At 37.7% G+C, this 17,142-nt stretch overlaps 1 protein-coding gene across 5 annotated transcripts in view; it reads left to right on the top strand.

Annotated features, from left to right (window-relative positions):
• CDKAL1 (CDK5 regulatory subunit associated protein 1 like 1) overlaps nt 1–17,142 on the top strand; it is a 650,929-nt gene that overhangs the window by 343,051 nt on the left and 290,736 nt on the right. The gene's annotated exons all lie outside the window — the stretch shown is intronic.

Raw genomic sequence — 17,142 nt, forward strand, 5'->3', positions numbered from 1 at the left:
TGAATTCCTGGTGCGGCAGAAGCACTGACATTCTCATTAGGCCTGTTTTGTACGATGTTGCACGTTGTTCTTGGAAGCTTAGTATTGAGCCTCATTCTCATTATCCTTTTAATAAACCCCTTTTCTGTGTGATTACTCAGAATCAGCTGCTGTTACCACTAAGAACTTGAATGGTATCAATTCTCAGTTAACGCTGTGGAGCATCTTATTAGGGTGTCAGACTAAATTTAGCCTGGCTGTGTTTCAGTGACAGGTAAAGACAGAGGACAGGGTCTAGGCTTAGAACTTGAAAAGAATTATACCATTTTTAGGACTAGACCTAGAAAAGTAGGCCTGTAAATGAGGAGTGATGCCTGGGTTCAAGATAAAGGTTTGGAAATACCGTATGGTAACACATATATATGGAATCTAAAAAAAAAAAAAAAATGGTCCTAAAGAACCTAGGGGCAGGACAGGAATAAAGACGCAGATGTAGAGAATGGACTTGAGGACACGGGGAGGGGGAAGGGGAAGCTGGGACGAAGTGAGAGAGTGGCGTGGACATATATACACTACCAAATGTAAAATAGATAGCTAGTGGGAAGCAGCCGCATAGCACAGGGAGATCAGCTTGTGACCACCTAGAGGGGTGGGATAGGGAGGGTGGGAGGGAGACTCAAGAGGGAGGGGATATGGGGGTATATGTATACATATAGCTGATTCACTTTGTTATAAAGCAGAAACTAACACAACATTGTAAAGCAATTATACTCCAATAAAGATGTTAAAAAAAAGAAAAAGAAAAAGGTAAAGGTTTGAGCCCACCATAGGAAAAGCTAACTCCAAGACAAGGTGACGGTAGAGATCAAAGTGAGTAAAGTGAATGGAATATGTTAGATTCATGCTTGATTGACACATTGAAATATGGGTAATTTTTGTCTTGGTTTTAGAACATTTTAGATTTCAATACCTTTTTCTGATTCTGACTTCCCTTTGTCATATTTCCAAGATTTTTAAGTCTTAAAAAGTTTCGAAGATTCAGATTTTTTGTCTACCATATACAGAAGTGACTAAACCAGAATTATTTTTGCTTTTAGTCTTACATACTGCCATTCACACTTTCATTTAGTTGTTTTTCAAATAATGATGATAATTTTTCAGTTATTAGTGAGTAGTATGCCCAAGAAAGCACTTACAATGAAAATACACTTCCAGAAATTGTGGACCTATGGAATTGTCATTCAGATACTCTTAGTAGATTTATTCCAATATTGAGAGTTTTACTTACCTTTTATAGAATGAACTACTAACTCTCAGTTTGGGAATATGGCAATCAGGAGGTAATGTTACTTTAATAATATGGTCCATACTGCTAAGTGCCTCTCTTTCTGGAGATTCAGATGGTTGTCTCAGTTAAAGCCCCTCTCATACATATGCAACTGAAAGTTTCCTTCTTAAAAATTTCTTATTAAAAAATAAAATGATAATAAAAATGGCTTACATTTATTTAGTGCTGATTGGGTCCAATCACTGTGTTATATGTTTTATAATACATAAATGATGTATGAGCCATACAACACCCAGAAAGACAAGTTGTCATCCCTATCTTATCAAGAATGTAAGGCCCAGAGAGCTTAAGTGACTTGCTCAGGGCTCTCCAGGTCTGTTTTAAGTTGATGTTTCAGAGTAAATTTTTTGTTTTTTTGGCTGCACGATGTGGCATGCAGGATCTTCCCCAACCACGGATCGAACTTGTGCCCCCTGCATTGGGAGCGTGGAGTCTTAACCACTGTGCCACCAGGGAGGTCCTCAGAGTAATTTTAAATTAAACAAAAGGAGACCAAGGTGCTTTTCTTAAGAATCTCTACTTGTTACCCTAAACCTGATCTCAGAGTCTTAAGTAGAATGGCCCTGCGGCACATCCTAGCTTATATCTTCAGAATAGTTTAACCTGTGGACCAACTTTGTGGCTTGATTTCACAGACTACTATCTTTTAAAAGCTGGCAGTGACTACTAAGAATCACTTCATTTCACTCCCTATTGGTAAAGTAATTCCTCACAGATTTGAGCTGCACTTTCAACTAGTTTCCATTCTTCACGCATGGCCAAAACAGCAAAATGAGAAGAAAGTGCTGCGTGGAGAATTTAAGCCCTCTGACTTGTTTCTCAACAATTGCAGGTACCTCCACTATTTTCTTGTTTTGGGAAGGAAAAATAAGTCAAACTTTTCAACTTTTCCTCTCATACTGGGAGATGCCAGGCCTGATTTGCACTTACTTTAGGGGCCCTAATATATTTATTTGTAGGCTGTTAACTGAAGTGAATGAAGTGCCTCAGATAGATTTTCCAGAGCTGTATTAAAGCATAGGATATTTTGAATAAAGTGTAATAGGATATTTGAACAAAATTCAACCTGGTTTTGCGATAAGGGCATACATTCTGAACCAATGCGGAGAGAAGAATGACATCAGACTTCTTTCAATCCTCCCATGCTATTTGGGAAAAAACTTGGTATTTGAATAGATCATCACCCCATCAACATTCAAAGGGTTTGCTTCTCCTGCCATAATGAATCACATATTCAAAATGCAGACATAAAAGGAAGCACTGTAAAAGTTTTTTTGTATTTTAGGCTGTAAAGAAATTGTGGTTTTGAAGTTTTTCTTTCTTTACCCTCTTCAGTATTCTTGATTTGGGGAAGTTTGTGTGGGGTGATAGAGGAACTTAACAAAACAATGATCTCACCTGAGAAACACAGAAGTCAGACAGAGGGGACAGTATGGAAATGAAGATTTTAAGTCATACAATAATCTAGTAACATCTGGTAGTGTTGTGTATGTACTGTTTTGTGAAAGATGACAGGCAAGTTGCTGTAGCGAAAGAGTGGTGAGGGTAAACTGAGCTTAAACTGAGGGTTCCTTAATTTCCCTGTGCATTGCATTCAATATTAGGCTTTAATTGTTTGAGTCAAACAGCTCCAAGCTTTTTCACCCAGAAAAACAGTCTGCAGGTTGTAAGATCTGACTGAAGGCTGGGATGACAGTAGAGAATCGGGAGTTGACTTTTATGGCTTGACTTTATTCAAGCAATAACTCTCCCTTCGGAAGCTTTTGTTCATTACAAAAGTAGGTTGTTTCAGTCAGTCTAAATAATGCACAGAAGTTTCCATCATTTTTCAAATGGTTTGTAATTTCAGCTGCATCTATATACCATTTGAGCTGATATATTAAAATGAATGAATAGCATAATTTATGTTTCAGGTATATGTCTTAAGCATTAGGCACAAGAGTATTTATTAGGTGAGGGGGTATTTGACTCAAAACTGTTTTATTAAGGCAGACTAGAACTTATAAAAGAGATAAAGTAATTTTAAAAGGCATTTAGAGGGGAAAAGCATGTACATATAAACTTAGGTATTTATTTAAGGTGTTCAAAATTCTAACAAAGAAAATTGGTTATTAACACACTGACTCGTTAAATAGTTAACTCTCTAGCTTACATTATAAATACTACATAAGTGATGTTCCACGTTGTACTTATTATAGAATATAGTATTATAAGAGCAAAAATCCACAGTACCTTGTTTAGTAAATTTTAGGGTATATTGATTTTTACTTTGAAATGAGGATGCATTTACATATCATTTTACATCTAAATGAAGATGCATGTTATAATTGAGGGAAGTTTGTAATTATTTGGAAATATTTTGTGGTGGTTTTTTCCCTTAGAAGCACGCTTTATAAAGTGCATTTTATTTTACTTTTTTCCAGTTTTATTGATATGTAATTGACATATAACAAAAAAGGTGTATTTTACATTGTTGGTATCTTAGATTCCACTATATATAGTAATTGTCTTTTTCTTTGGGGGCGGTTATAGTTGCTTTACAATGTTGTGTTAGTTTCTGCTGTACAGTGAAGTGAAACAGCTCTGTGTGCACATATATCCCTCCCTCTTGGACCTCCCTCCCACCCCCACCCCCCAATCCCACCCATCTAGGTCACCACAGAGCACTGAGCTGAGATCCCTGTGCTACATAGCACGTTCCCACTAGCTAGCTGTAGTGTATGTATGTCAATCCCAATCTCCCAATTCATCCCCCCTTCCCCCAACCCGTGTCCACACGTCCATTCTCTACATCTATGTCTGTATTCCTACCCTGCAAATAGGTTCATCTGTACCATTTTTCTAGATTCCACATATATGCATTTATATACGATATTTGTTTTTCTCTAATAGACATATCTATAAATAAGAATTGTGAAGATATTAGAACCTCAACAAATAGTCAAAATATCAAGCCAATGATATTGGTTAGTAAGTACTATGACATTTTGAAGAATACTTCCAATCAATTTTGTTTCTTTCTTTTATGATAGAGTAATGGCCCATCTAAAAATGTGGAAAGAAATTAATGTTAACTATGTAGACATCAATGAAAATTTCTGCCAGTTCCATTATATTTTTCCCATAATAATTTTAAGAAGATGAAGTCAAACATATTGAAGGAACTTCTGTAGAGCTCTATTAATAGCCTGAGGATGGTTTTCTACAGATGCTATCATTAGCCTGGAACAATATTGCACTTTATTTAGTAAATGGAATGAAAAGCATACAGAGGGTATTGATGCATGACATCAATATGGGAGAAATTGGTGGTGTCAAGAGAATGAAAGAATCTAAATTAACCTAGGAGATTTGGTCCAAAACATCAATAGGTGTGTAGTATGATGAACTGTAAATCGTTTCTGTAAAGAATTGAGGCTTGGCACTAACCCTGCAGGGGAGTGGGAGGTAACCTGGGCAGCTCGCTTAGATTATGTCAAGGATACGTTGTTCTTGTCAGAGTTACCATTACTTTGGGGTAAACCATATAAGTATTGAGAAATAATCCTCTGTTACACTCTGGAGAAATTCAGTGAAAATGAGTTAGAAAAAGAGACCCCTGAGAAAAATTAAAAGAAATTGAAATGGTTTGCTTTAAACAGAAGAATCAAGAGATTAAGAGTTATAAGAAGAGGTACCAGCTGTTCTCCATTTCTATTAACAGAGAGTAAGAATAAATGGATATTAATGAGAGTGGGAAATAAGCAGGTTGGTTGTTGTAATAGTACCAGAAAGAAAAAGGAGAGCCTATCCTTAGAAATTTTGAATACAGTACGTAATTGCGCCTGGTAATAACTATGTAGTCATTTGATAAATATGTATTGAATGTCTTCCATAGAAAGGTCTAATGTTAGGTGTTGATCCCTGTTTGAAGATAAGAGACTAAACTAGGGACTAGATATATAGTGTCCTTCCTAGTTCTGTGACTTTCTTGAAAGTAGTTAGCAGGCTAAGTGAGACTTCTTGAAAAATGGAAAAACCTGTGTGGTATCCATTCAGTGAGGTAATGTATCAATATATTATATACAGAGTCAAGAATAGAATGGTTCTATAGAGTTAGTCACCCTTTGATATCAATTAAACTGACGTTAATATCTAAGTGTCTTTTGCATATTCCTTAAGAAATGTCAGGAGAAGCAAGAGAAGGTTAGTAATGCGGCTTCTATTTTTTGTCATTATTTACAGTGTATTATGTACACGGTGTAATCCCTCAGCCAACTTTAATTTCATAAGCTATTCGTTGTGTTTAAACAGTGTCTTTCTTATATTAAATATTTATGGCAGTCTTTGAGAAGAATACATTAAAATGACAGATGGGGGTCGTTTGAAACATTTCCTTGATTGAAGGCAAGGGACCCCCTTGTGAATTTATAGTCTGCTTTCAAAGAAAAGTTCACAGTGTCTGATAATAACCCAAAGAAGCAAGAATTCCACCAATTCCCAGCACTGTGATTTCAAAAAGCAATGGCTGCAAACAATCTTCATGCTTCAGCACCTCCCATTTTGAAATTGTTTGCAAGGGCAGTGAAGAATGATGAACAAAAGCATTTACAATTGTATTGCCTATTAATAATTCAATAAGAGTACACCTATTTTGCATTAATATTACTTTTTCATTGATTTTTATCCACAGTAACAAAGGTAAGTGGAAAATCAAATCTTTGACCTATGTTGGACAAGAAGATATGTCCTAAACTCTAGAATTCTGGAACTTGAAGGATACTCTGGGAATCACATCCTAGGTTTCCTAAAGGAGGGATGAGCTTTTTTGCTTTACTATTTTCTATTTGCCTAGGTAACCAATAAGCCTGAATAATGGTTATTTATTGAAAATGTTAACCGGAAATAATGGAGGGTTTTTTTCCCCTTAAGAATGGTATCTTCTAGTTTAAACTTAGAAGAACTTTATATCTTTAATTACATTACTTTCTTTAGTAGTCATCATAAAATCTATTCTCTTTAATAGGAGCTTTGCTGAATATAAAAATTAATTATGTGAATTTTTATTAAAATCTTAGATGGTTATTTATTAACTGTCTCATTTGACTGTTGATAATTAGGATGCTTCTTTCTTACTCTCTTTTTCTAAGCGAACAGCCTGTGTTTGATGTAAAAGGGAAATGACTGTCTCTGAAAAACTTGTTTTAGCTTTATCCAGCTATTTCATTAATGTTTCATGAGAGCTTTGAAAGTCTCTGACCAAAGAGAAATTATGACTCTTGTAGTATTGTAAGTCAGTTGCCAATCACTAGTGGCTATCCTTGGTTGATAGTGATTATTTTACAGTTACACAGAAAGTAGGTATGTGTATGCGTGAATACCATGGGCAGTCTGGTAATTTCAGACTCCCTTTAAATTTATATTTTTCAAGTTATTATCCAACAGTTATTTCGTGAGTATGTGAAGCAGCTGATTTGCTAGTGGTAAAAATTGTATATCTTTATTTTTTTTAATGGTTTGTTATGTGTATGGACTGTAGCATCACATTTTAAAATATAGTTGAAGAATTCTTCCACACATGTGCTTTCAAGAATCTATGAATCCGCTAAAATATCAAGCACAGTGTTGTATGTGGCTAATTTCTGGAAAGTGATCCATACTTTCCATCAGTGTCAAAGGCAATCTCTAACCCAAAAGAGTCGAGCTAAGTAAATAGCCTGGTCTAATCTTATTTTCCAGATGAAGAAACTGAGATCCAGCAAAATCAAGTGACTTATTTAAAGGGAGACAATATTGGAAGAGCTGCAGTTAAAATCCTTTCTCCTACCATAGACTGTCCCTGAGGTTTCCAATATTCTTTTAGAAGTTAGATGCTCAGAACCTGGAATTGAAAAAAATTATGGACCTTTTCCATACAAAAAATCTATTCAACCCCAAATATATATGAGCTAGAGACCTGAACTTACAATATCTCAGCGATATTGTTTTGAGTTCCAACTTAGCTTGAAGTTATTATCTGTAGAAGACAGCCAGTATTGATTACATTTTGTAAGAGAAAGTAATGCCTCCTCCCCTGCCCAATTTTAACCCTATATAATGGAAATGTAGCTTCTCCTTCTTCCAGCATCTGTTGAATACATCTTGGTAGTTCCAGATAATAAGGAGCGTTCCCAGTAGACACTGAAAGAATCCTTACTTAAAGGCCCAGGCTTAGTGGGATGACCATCCTGGGAGGATGGTGATAACAAATGGTTTTAATATATGCAACTTACCCGTTGGTTGGGTTTTCTTTGGGGGTATTCCTGGTCTTCTTGTGGAGAGGGCACATAGAGATATTATTCCATTCTTTCTGGTAACAAAGGCTAGCCTTGGGGGCAAGGATAATAGTTACTAGTGCAGTGCAGTATAGGAGAAAATGGTGGAGGGAACCCCAAAGAGCAGAGATGGTCTCCAGCAAGAACCATAGTAGGGAAAGTAAGATACAGTCAAGAAGGCAGTGGGATGAGGATGTTCTGAGAAGGGCAGTTACTCACAAAGAAGAAATGATAGCAGATTGGATGTTTCCTGTTTAATCTTAATCCTATTTAATTTTAATTTTTTAAATTAATTAATTTATTTGTTTATTCATGGCTGTGTTGGGTCTTCGTTTCTGCACGAGGGCTGTCTCCAGTTGTGGCAAGCGGGGGCCACTCTTCATCGTGGTGTGGGGGGCTCTCACTATCGCAGGCTCTCTTGTTGCGGAGCACAGGCTCCAGATGCGCAGGCTCAGTAGTTGTGGCTCACGGGCCTAGTTGCTCCGCGGCATGTGGGATCTTCCCAGACCAGGGCTCCGAACCCGTGTCCCCTGCATTGGCAGGCAGATTCTCAACCACTGCGTCACCAGGGAAGCCCAATCCTATTTAATTTAAAACTAATCTTTCTAATTATTTTCATGTTTGTAGCAGTGATTTTGCTTCTTATTTAGCTTTTCATTAACATTCATAATTATTAAAATAGCTTTTTTGGGTTTCGTTTGTAGCAGGCAGGGCATAGGCTAGGTTTATTATTTTTATTTTTACTTTTTGTGGCTCACACCAGACCTGACTGAAAGTCTGCACCTGTTCACCTGCGCAGTCACTGGCAGGTGTGTTCTTCCTCATGGGCAGGTGGGCCGCCGATGGCCCCTTCCTGCATAGCATTCAAGGACTAACTCACGTCAGTGTCTCCCACTTGGACCCCAAAGAATACAAGGACAAAAGGCTAGAGATTTGGCACCTTGTTTTGTTTGTTTGTTTGTTTTTTGGGGTTTTTTTGTGGTACGTGGGTGTCTCACTGTTGTGGCCTGTCCCGCTGCGGAGCACAGGCTCCGGACGCGCAGGCTCAGCGGCCATGGCTCACGGGCCCAGCTGCTCCGCGGCATGTGGGATCCTCCCGGACCGGGGCACGAACCCGCGTCCCCTGCATCGGCAGGCGGACTCTCAACCACTGCGCCACCGGGGAAGCCCACATTGTTTTTTTAAAGGGTGTCAGCTCCTGGCTTATGATTTGAGTATTTGTTTAAATACTCTAAAACTGTATTTTCTTTTTTCCTTTAATTTTTAACTCATCTTCATAAAGTTCATATTCAAAAAAATTTATCAAGTTGGTTTGGATTTTCCAGATCAAAAGTGTAAGTAATTTCTGGACAAAATGTGCCAAGAAAAGCTGCTTTAAAACAACAAATCTAATTTTAGAAAACACATAATGAGTTAAAAAGCAGACTCAAACCAAACTAATGAAAGCTATTTAAGAGAAGTCAGTTGAAGTTTCTAAGCATTTATTTCATTGCTTTTTTAACTCCTTGACTGTTAACACTATAAACGTGAATTTTAGAAAAATGAGCTTGTTTTTGAACTCTATAAAAAGTATTTTTTTCGGGCTTCCCTGGTGGCGCAGTGGTTGGGAGTCCGCCTGCCGATGCAGGGGACACGGGTTCGTGCCCCGGTCTGGGAGGATCCCGTGTGCCACGGAGCGGCTGGGCCCGTGGGCCATGGCCGCTGAGCCTGCGCGTCCGGAGCCTGTGCTCCGCGGCGGGAGGGGCTGCTGCAGTGAGAGGCCCGCGTACCGCAAAAAAAAAAGTATTTTTTTCTCTTAATTAACTTTATTGTTTTTAAAGCCCTGCATCAGGCTCTATTTCTGTGCTTGGGTAGTTCCCATTTGCAAATGGGGCCATTTCTGCATATAGGTCTGAACAGACTATGCCACAATTATCCTTTTTATTGTAACTTGACTGTCAACGAAGTAGTTTTCTTCTCCAAATGGAAATTCAGAGTAACTCAAATGACTTAGTAAACATACTGTCATTTCCAATTTCCAAAGGCAATGGCCCCTGGTCCAGCAAACAAAACCCATGTTGAGACCTGAAATAGATCCATATCGCCTCACTGTTACTTTGGTATTTCACATGATAATAACAGTTGCTAGTATTCGTTGTTTACTGTGTGCCAGGCAGAGTGGGAATTGCTTTGTACGGATTGTTGCATTTATCTTTACATCACCCCCTGTGAGGGGTGTGTGTGATTATCTTCATCTCACAGCCAAGGAAACGTAAGCTCTGAGTCATGTAGTTAACTTACTCAAGGCTACCCAGCTGGCAAATGGTAGAGTCAGAATTCTAACCCAGACTCTAAGCTTGCTGTAACATGAGCATCTGTGCTATATTGATACACAGGGATGTACATTTATGTATGTGTGTGTGTTTCTCATTATAATTCATCTTTGAAGCCACTTCAATTTAGAGGAGTAACTATGCATAGTAATTGGCCTCGTGGGCTTCTGCTCCTGTGCTGAGTTTTTTACCGGAAAATTTGCCGTCATTGAATTGTCACAATCCAATGTCAGTATGCCCACTTTGCAAACAAGACATAGAAGATTTTATGTGGTCATTGTCACTAACTAGGAAGAGGCCAACGCAGGGATTAGAACTTGGTCTTTCTTACAAATATCGTATGATATCGCTTGTATGGGGAATCTTTAAAAAAAATGATTCAGGGCTTCCCTGGTGGCGCAGTGGTTGAGAGTCTGCCTGCCGATACAGGGGACACGGGTTCGTGCCCTGGTCCGGGAAGATCCCACATGCCGCGGAGCGGCTGGGCCTGTGAGCCATGGTCACTGAGCCTGTGCTCTGCAATGGGAGAGGCCACAACAGTGAGAGGCCTGCGTACCGAAAAAAAAAAAAAAGATTCAAATGAACTTATTTACAAAACAGAAACAGACTCATAGACTTAGAGAATGAATTTATGGTTACCAGCGGGAAAGGGTGGGGAGGAGGGATAGGTTGGGAGTTTGGGATTGACAGGTACGCACTGCTATAATTAAAATTGATAACCAAGAAGGACGTACTGTATAGCATAGGGAACTCTGCTCAATATTCTGTAATAACCTAAATGAGAAAAGAATTTGAAAAAGAATAGATACATGTATATGTGTAACTGAATCACTTTGTTGTACACCTGAAACTAACACAGCATTGTTAATCAACTATATACTCCACTATTTAAAAAAAAAAAAAAAGAACTTGGTCTTTCTCAAAGCTATTTTTCTATTTCTGGTTAGGAATATCTGGACAAGCCATCCAAAAGGATTAAAGTACAATTGAGGGGGTTTTGTTTGTTTGTTTGTTTTGTTTTGTTTTAGTGTATGATGGTATTTGTCTCTATGGCATCTGATTAGAACACTTTCTAAAAAAATATTTCCTAAATATTGGGAAAATTCGTTTTGAAAAAATTTGCCCTTTACTAGAAGGTTAAATATTTGAATCATTTCCCTCCTTTCTGCCCCATCCCTTTCCTTCCTTCAGCAAATATTAGTTAAGTAGTTATTATGTGCAATGGTCATTGTATGAAGAGCTGGGAGCACCTAAAGAAAAAAACACATTCTGACCTGTAAGAACCTACAAATGCTTTGTGAGCAACTACTGTCTACTACTTGCTTTGAAGTTTACAAAGGAAGGAGTAAAAGTTCATAAAACCTTCAGAGGATTGATTTTACAGTACAGGTTATCTCCACGTATTTCACATGCATCTCAGACATTGAGATCTTTCTCTGTGCTTTAGTGCCCACACCTAACCATAAAATCTGGCCACTGTATCATATGTTATCTCTCCCAATTCTGTGTTTCTCTCAACGGTAGTGGAAAACCTGTACATCACGGTGACACACGAACCATTTGCAAGCTCTTGTTAAGAATCCGGAGCCTATATTCCTTTTGGAAATCAGTAATTGGGAAGTATGAAATCATAGTGTGAGTGTTAACTAAATTCAAGGAGGGAATTTTAAGTCTTTAAAAGGCGTGAAAAGGTATTTTTTTAGAATTTTGGTAATATATTTCATTGTTGTTGCTGTATACATGCATGAAGCCTAACCTAGTGTTTCTCTAAGTGTGGTTATCAGTTAGCAGCAGAGTACATGGTCTTAGACATCAACCCACGCTTACTTCATTAGAATCTCGCCCACCCTGCTCCAATTTTTAATATGCTTTGTGATTCTTGAGCACAGTAGTACTTGAAACCTATTTTCTTGTTGATTTTGTATGTATTTAAGCAGAAGCAGAAGAAACTCTGGTTTGAGTAAAAAAGAAATTACAGAGGGATACTCAGTGACTTGTGAGCCCTAAAGGAAGCCTCAGTAGATCTCTGTAAATGAAGTTGAAACAATGCCATCTGGCCCAAAGATGTGCCTTCCTTAACAGATGGTGGTTTCTTCAATGGTTCTGAGTAGGATGAGGTCAGAATCCCCTAACACCAGATTCCAGAGCTTGGAAAACTCCCACTTCTTAAAGAATCTAATTTTGTAACCAACACCAAAAATATTCCCTTAAAGAAGAATGGAGGGAGAGTATTTTTCTACTTAGTTCCAAAGAGACCTCTTTTTCTGATGAATTCACGTAATCCTCACAGACGCCTCCTAGGGGAGCCCAGCAAACAGTGTTAACTTTTTTGTTATATACTTGCTATGAGCCAGACCCTCTACTAGATATTTTTGTGTTATTGAATTGAACAGTTAGGTGAGATGATTATTATTTTTCCTTAAGTCAGTTAAATAACTTGCCCAAAGATACTGAGTTAATCAGCAAAGGATTTAGGAATGAAACCTTGGTTGGCTGAGTTGCAAAACACGTCTTCCTAAGGCAAGAAAAATGGAAGACACAGCTTCCCACTCTGAATCCCACACACAAAAAGTTGCATCCCATGAAGCCACCATCTTTCCAAACTTAGCAGAGTAGGTTGAGTGAAAGGACTTTCTTCATCTCTCCTGAAAGAAGGGTCATCTCCTTTCTGAATTTAAGTGTTTACCTTATGCATGAGAATATAGTACCCTTTGCCTCAGGACAATAAGTTAATTGTTTTGGTTTTAAAGGTCTTTCCTTCTGGCTCTTACAGAATTGGAATAAACAGAAGTGATGTTTTAGTCAACAGTGTTATACACCAGATAGGTGAGGGTCGATGTGAAAGCTAGATGAGAGTTGACTCTAAGACAGTGATGAGACGTTTATGAACTAAAACTAGGACTCAACATTAAGAATGTCTCTGCAACTGTAACTTTAGCACATTTGCCTGAATGTTATAATGTATTCACTGTAAAGTCTAGAAGCCTTATAAATATATGACTGGCAGTTGCCTTAGGCAGAAATCTTTTACTGATGTAATGAGATAAAAGTAACTAAGCTACATGTAGACTGATGGGTAATTAAATCCATGTGAAGCATTTTGTAACTAATTGCTATGTTCTAATCACAGATTGCTTTCTATTTGTCAAGGTAAGTGTATATAATTACACAGTCCTTATTTTCTTTAATCTGAAATCATCCCAGTTGGGGGAATATTTTTAAGCATTCTGAATCTTACAATATTCGGTACATTTCTTGCATAAAGATAACTTGCATATTTTATAATTTGAGGCCCTTTTATAATAAAATAGCTGTTAGGGACACTGACAGCAATTCTGTGGTCAATAGAGAGTTCTACAATCTAGGTTCATTGTTCATTTTTAATTTATTTTTTAATAGTAAAGCTGGTTTGTTATTTACTGAAACCAGTAATGTTCAAAGCATTATGTGGACTGTGGTGCCGATCGCAGTAGTTTGAAAAAACCAAGAATCAGTAAGTGATGTGAAAGGATTGCAATTGAAAATGGAACGGAGGATGTGGAATGGAGAATCTCACGCACGCGCTCTCAGAACAATGGAATTTAACTGAGAGGATGATTTCCCGTAAATGTCTGATTTACGGAAGACCCAGTCTTAGCTCCTGTATAATATCTCCTAAACATCTGCCAAGTATCCCTCCCCATCCTTAAACCACTGAACTTACTGCTTGGACTCAGGCTGGACTTCCCCCTCTTTCCACTCCTTGCCCATAAATACAGCAGACTCCCCTGTCGCTTGCTGCAGCATGCATTTTCCAAATTGTGATTCCTCTGCTCTTCCCAAATAAACTCAGTGTCTGGTAATTTGAGGTTGCCTAAATTTACCTCTTTATTTAGGTTCACCGTGGATTAAAAAATAGAATATTTTGAGTGACACAGGTAGAATAAATAAATAGCTCTGGGGGTGGGAGAGTCTCGGTATGGGAGAGCAATACAGTTCAAGGAGTGGCTATAACTACTTGGCACATTAGAGCAGGTAGACAGCCATCTCAGGACTAGGGGGGATTTGGACACCCACTTGAAGTATGGGTTTTTCAATACAAGTTGCCTCTGCTCCTCTGTGACGCTGGACAGTGTGCTTCTAGGATGTAGGACCTGTGTCTTGTTCATCTTTGGTCTCTAAGCATGGTGCCTGGCATATGGATCTCATTTGGTTAACATTTGTGGAATTATTATGAATAACATGACCAAAAGGAATCAGTGATCATTTTCTGCAGATTATCTTCATTTGTGAATGCTGCTTTTTCATTTTCTATTTGGATAGACTTTTCTGACCTTTAAGGCATACTATAAAGCCATTGCATTAAAACAAAACAAAACACCTGTATTTAATTTACTTTACACATACTTTTTATTAAATTAAGTGTGTAACATTTTTTATTGCTAATGATTTTTAATAGCCTTGCAATTTAGAATAAATATTCTTTAGCTTTGGTCTTCTCTAAGTGGTAACTATTATGAAAGGCATGGTTTTCAAAGCTGAATTGTAATATATTTGTTAAAAATCCAGATACTTCCCCCTCTTATCCTTCCCACTGTTTTTCCTGCAACTGTTAAAGCAGCCCTGTGTGGGGTACGGAATTGGGCTCCTGTAGTTGCACACCAGACCTGCTTCCTTGCCGTCTCTATGGAGGAGTGTGTTGGCAGCTTCCAGGGACTGGATTCTCTCTTATTCAGATACAAGTGTTATATTGATGCCTTTACACCACTCTTCCTTGTCCTGTAACTTCTCCTTTGTATTAGTGCATATGTAATAATAAATATAGATGTAATATATTTTATCTTCATTATATCTAAGTTTAATACCTCAGAAACATAGAATATTCTTTCCTGTTGCATGTTGACATTATCATTTTTACATCTCCCTGGCCTACTCGTTATGGTTATTTACATGATAGGCAATATCTTGTAAATATTTAACTTAAGAATATTCTGTACATTTAATTTTTAAATTCTCTTCCACAGCTGTGTCAGTTTTGTTTATAAGTGCCTTAGGAAACTGGGAAGGTTCACATAGGGCTCAATGGTGACTTCCTAATAAATACTACTTTGTGATGTTAATGGCAGTACTATGACATGTTTCAAAAGACAGTCTTTTCACTTCTAACAGCAAATAAATATATAACATTTTTCTTCTTTACGTAGTGTGTGCAGCTTTTTATTTGAAGATGAGTTCTTCAAATCCTGTTCATTTGATGGATTTTTTAAATAAGGTGATAATTTTTAGAAGCATCCTGACATTAGCTATTTTAAATCAGGAAACTGTACTCATTGCTAAGGGAAATGGGTTCTTGATTTGCATTAGACAAAGAGTAGGTTGGGTCTGCCCTACGTAAATTTCACTCTGCACAAAGAGTAAGTTGGGTCTGCCCTATGTAAATTTCACTCTGCATTAAAGTGGTAAGCAAAGGTTTCACAGATACACACTATTCTCCTGGTAACAAATACCCTGTCTTGATCTTATTCCTTTTAAACTTTTATTTTGAAATAAGTCTGGTCTTAGAAAACGTTGCAAAAATACTATAGAGAGGTCACAGTCTTCATCCAACTTCCTCAAGTGTTAATATTTTACATGACCATAGAGCATTGATCAATAGCAGAAAATTAACATTGATGTCATACTGTTATGTAATGTATAGACCCTATTCAGCTTTCACCCATTGCCCCACTAAAATCCTTTTTCTGGTCCAGGATCCAATCCAGGACCTCATATTACATCTAGTTATGTCTCCTGAGTCTCTTCTCCTCTAGTCTGGGATAGTACCTTTGCCTTTCTTTATCTTTCATAACCTTGATATTTTTGAAGTTACTGGGCGAGTTATTTAAAAGAACCTCTCTCGATTTTGGTTCGTCTGATGTTTCCACATTATTAAATTCAGATTATGTATTTTTGGCAAGAATACCACTGCAGATGATGTTGTGCACTTTTCAGGATATCGAGATTCGTGATTCTGAGATGCCTGATTACAGGTGGGGTTAAATTTTTTCACTTAATGAAGGTGGTATCTGCCAAGTTTCTCCACTGTGTAGTTACTGTTTTTCTCAGTTAGTAAGCATCCTATGGGGATGCACGACAAGACTATGCAAATAACCTGTTTCTCCTCATACTTTTGCCCACTAACTTTAACATTCGTTGTTGATTCTTACCTCCAATGATTATTACTGCACTGTTCGCCAGTTGGTGATTTTTCTTTCCTTTTGCAGTTAGTAATTGGAATTATATTATAAGGAAGAGCTGTGCTTTGTCCCCTATTTTTTTCAAATATTTATTTATATAAGTATGGATTCATGCATATTTATTCTGTACTTCAAATTCCATTACTATCATTATTTATATTACAGCTCAAATTGTCCCAGATTGGCCATTGGGAGCTTCTTCAAATTGGCTCCTGTGTTCTTTAGATATACTATGAGTTTTTTAGCATTTTCTTCGTTTCTGGTACCAGAAAATGTTTCAGGCTTGTCTTGTACTTTACTCACCTCAGTCCTAGAATCTACCATTTCTTCAAGCATCTGTTGTTGTTTTTATGGGAGAATGGTGTTTAAACCCAAGATCTTGTCACTAGTTATGCTCACTGCTTCTGGGGTATCATCATCTGGCTTGATCTTTTACATTTCAAATGTGTGGAGTTCTGTTGGAACTGAAAAAAGTGCACTTCTAGGCTTCCCTGGTGGTGCAGTGGTTAAGAATCCACCTGCCAATGCAGGGAACACGGGTTTGAGCCCTGGTCTGGGAAGATCCCACATGCCATGGAGCAGCTAAGCCCGTGTGCCACAACTGCTGAGCCTGCACACCACAACTACTGAAGCCTGCATGCCTAGAGCCCATGCTCTACAACAAGAGAAGCCACCGCAATGAGAAGCCCACGCACCGCAATGAAGAGTAGCCCCTGCTCGCCACAACTAGAGAAAGCCTGCACAGCAATGCAGGCAAAAAAAAAATGAATTAAAAAAAAAAGTAAATAAATAAAATAAACTTAAAAAAAAAGTACACTTCTGTATATACTGATGATCTTCAAACGATTCTCTAGTGGAACTCTGCTTTTCCTCCTGTTAAAATAATGCTGTTTTCTTTTTCCTTATTTTCCTCAATATTTATTAAGTCAATGGATTGAATTATCTCCATTGTCAGTATTTTTCAGAAAACTTTTTCTCATTGTTTTTGATGGCTA

This window comes from Pseudorca crassidens, chromosome 10 (genome assembly GCF_039906515.1).
Source record: "Pseudorca crassidens isolate mPseCra1 chromosome 10, mPseCra1.hap1, whole genome shotgun sequence".
NCBI classification, from domain to species: Eukaryota; Metazoa; Chordata; class Mammalia; order Artiodactyla; family Delphinidae; genus Pseudorca; species Pseudorca crassidens.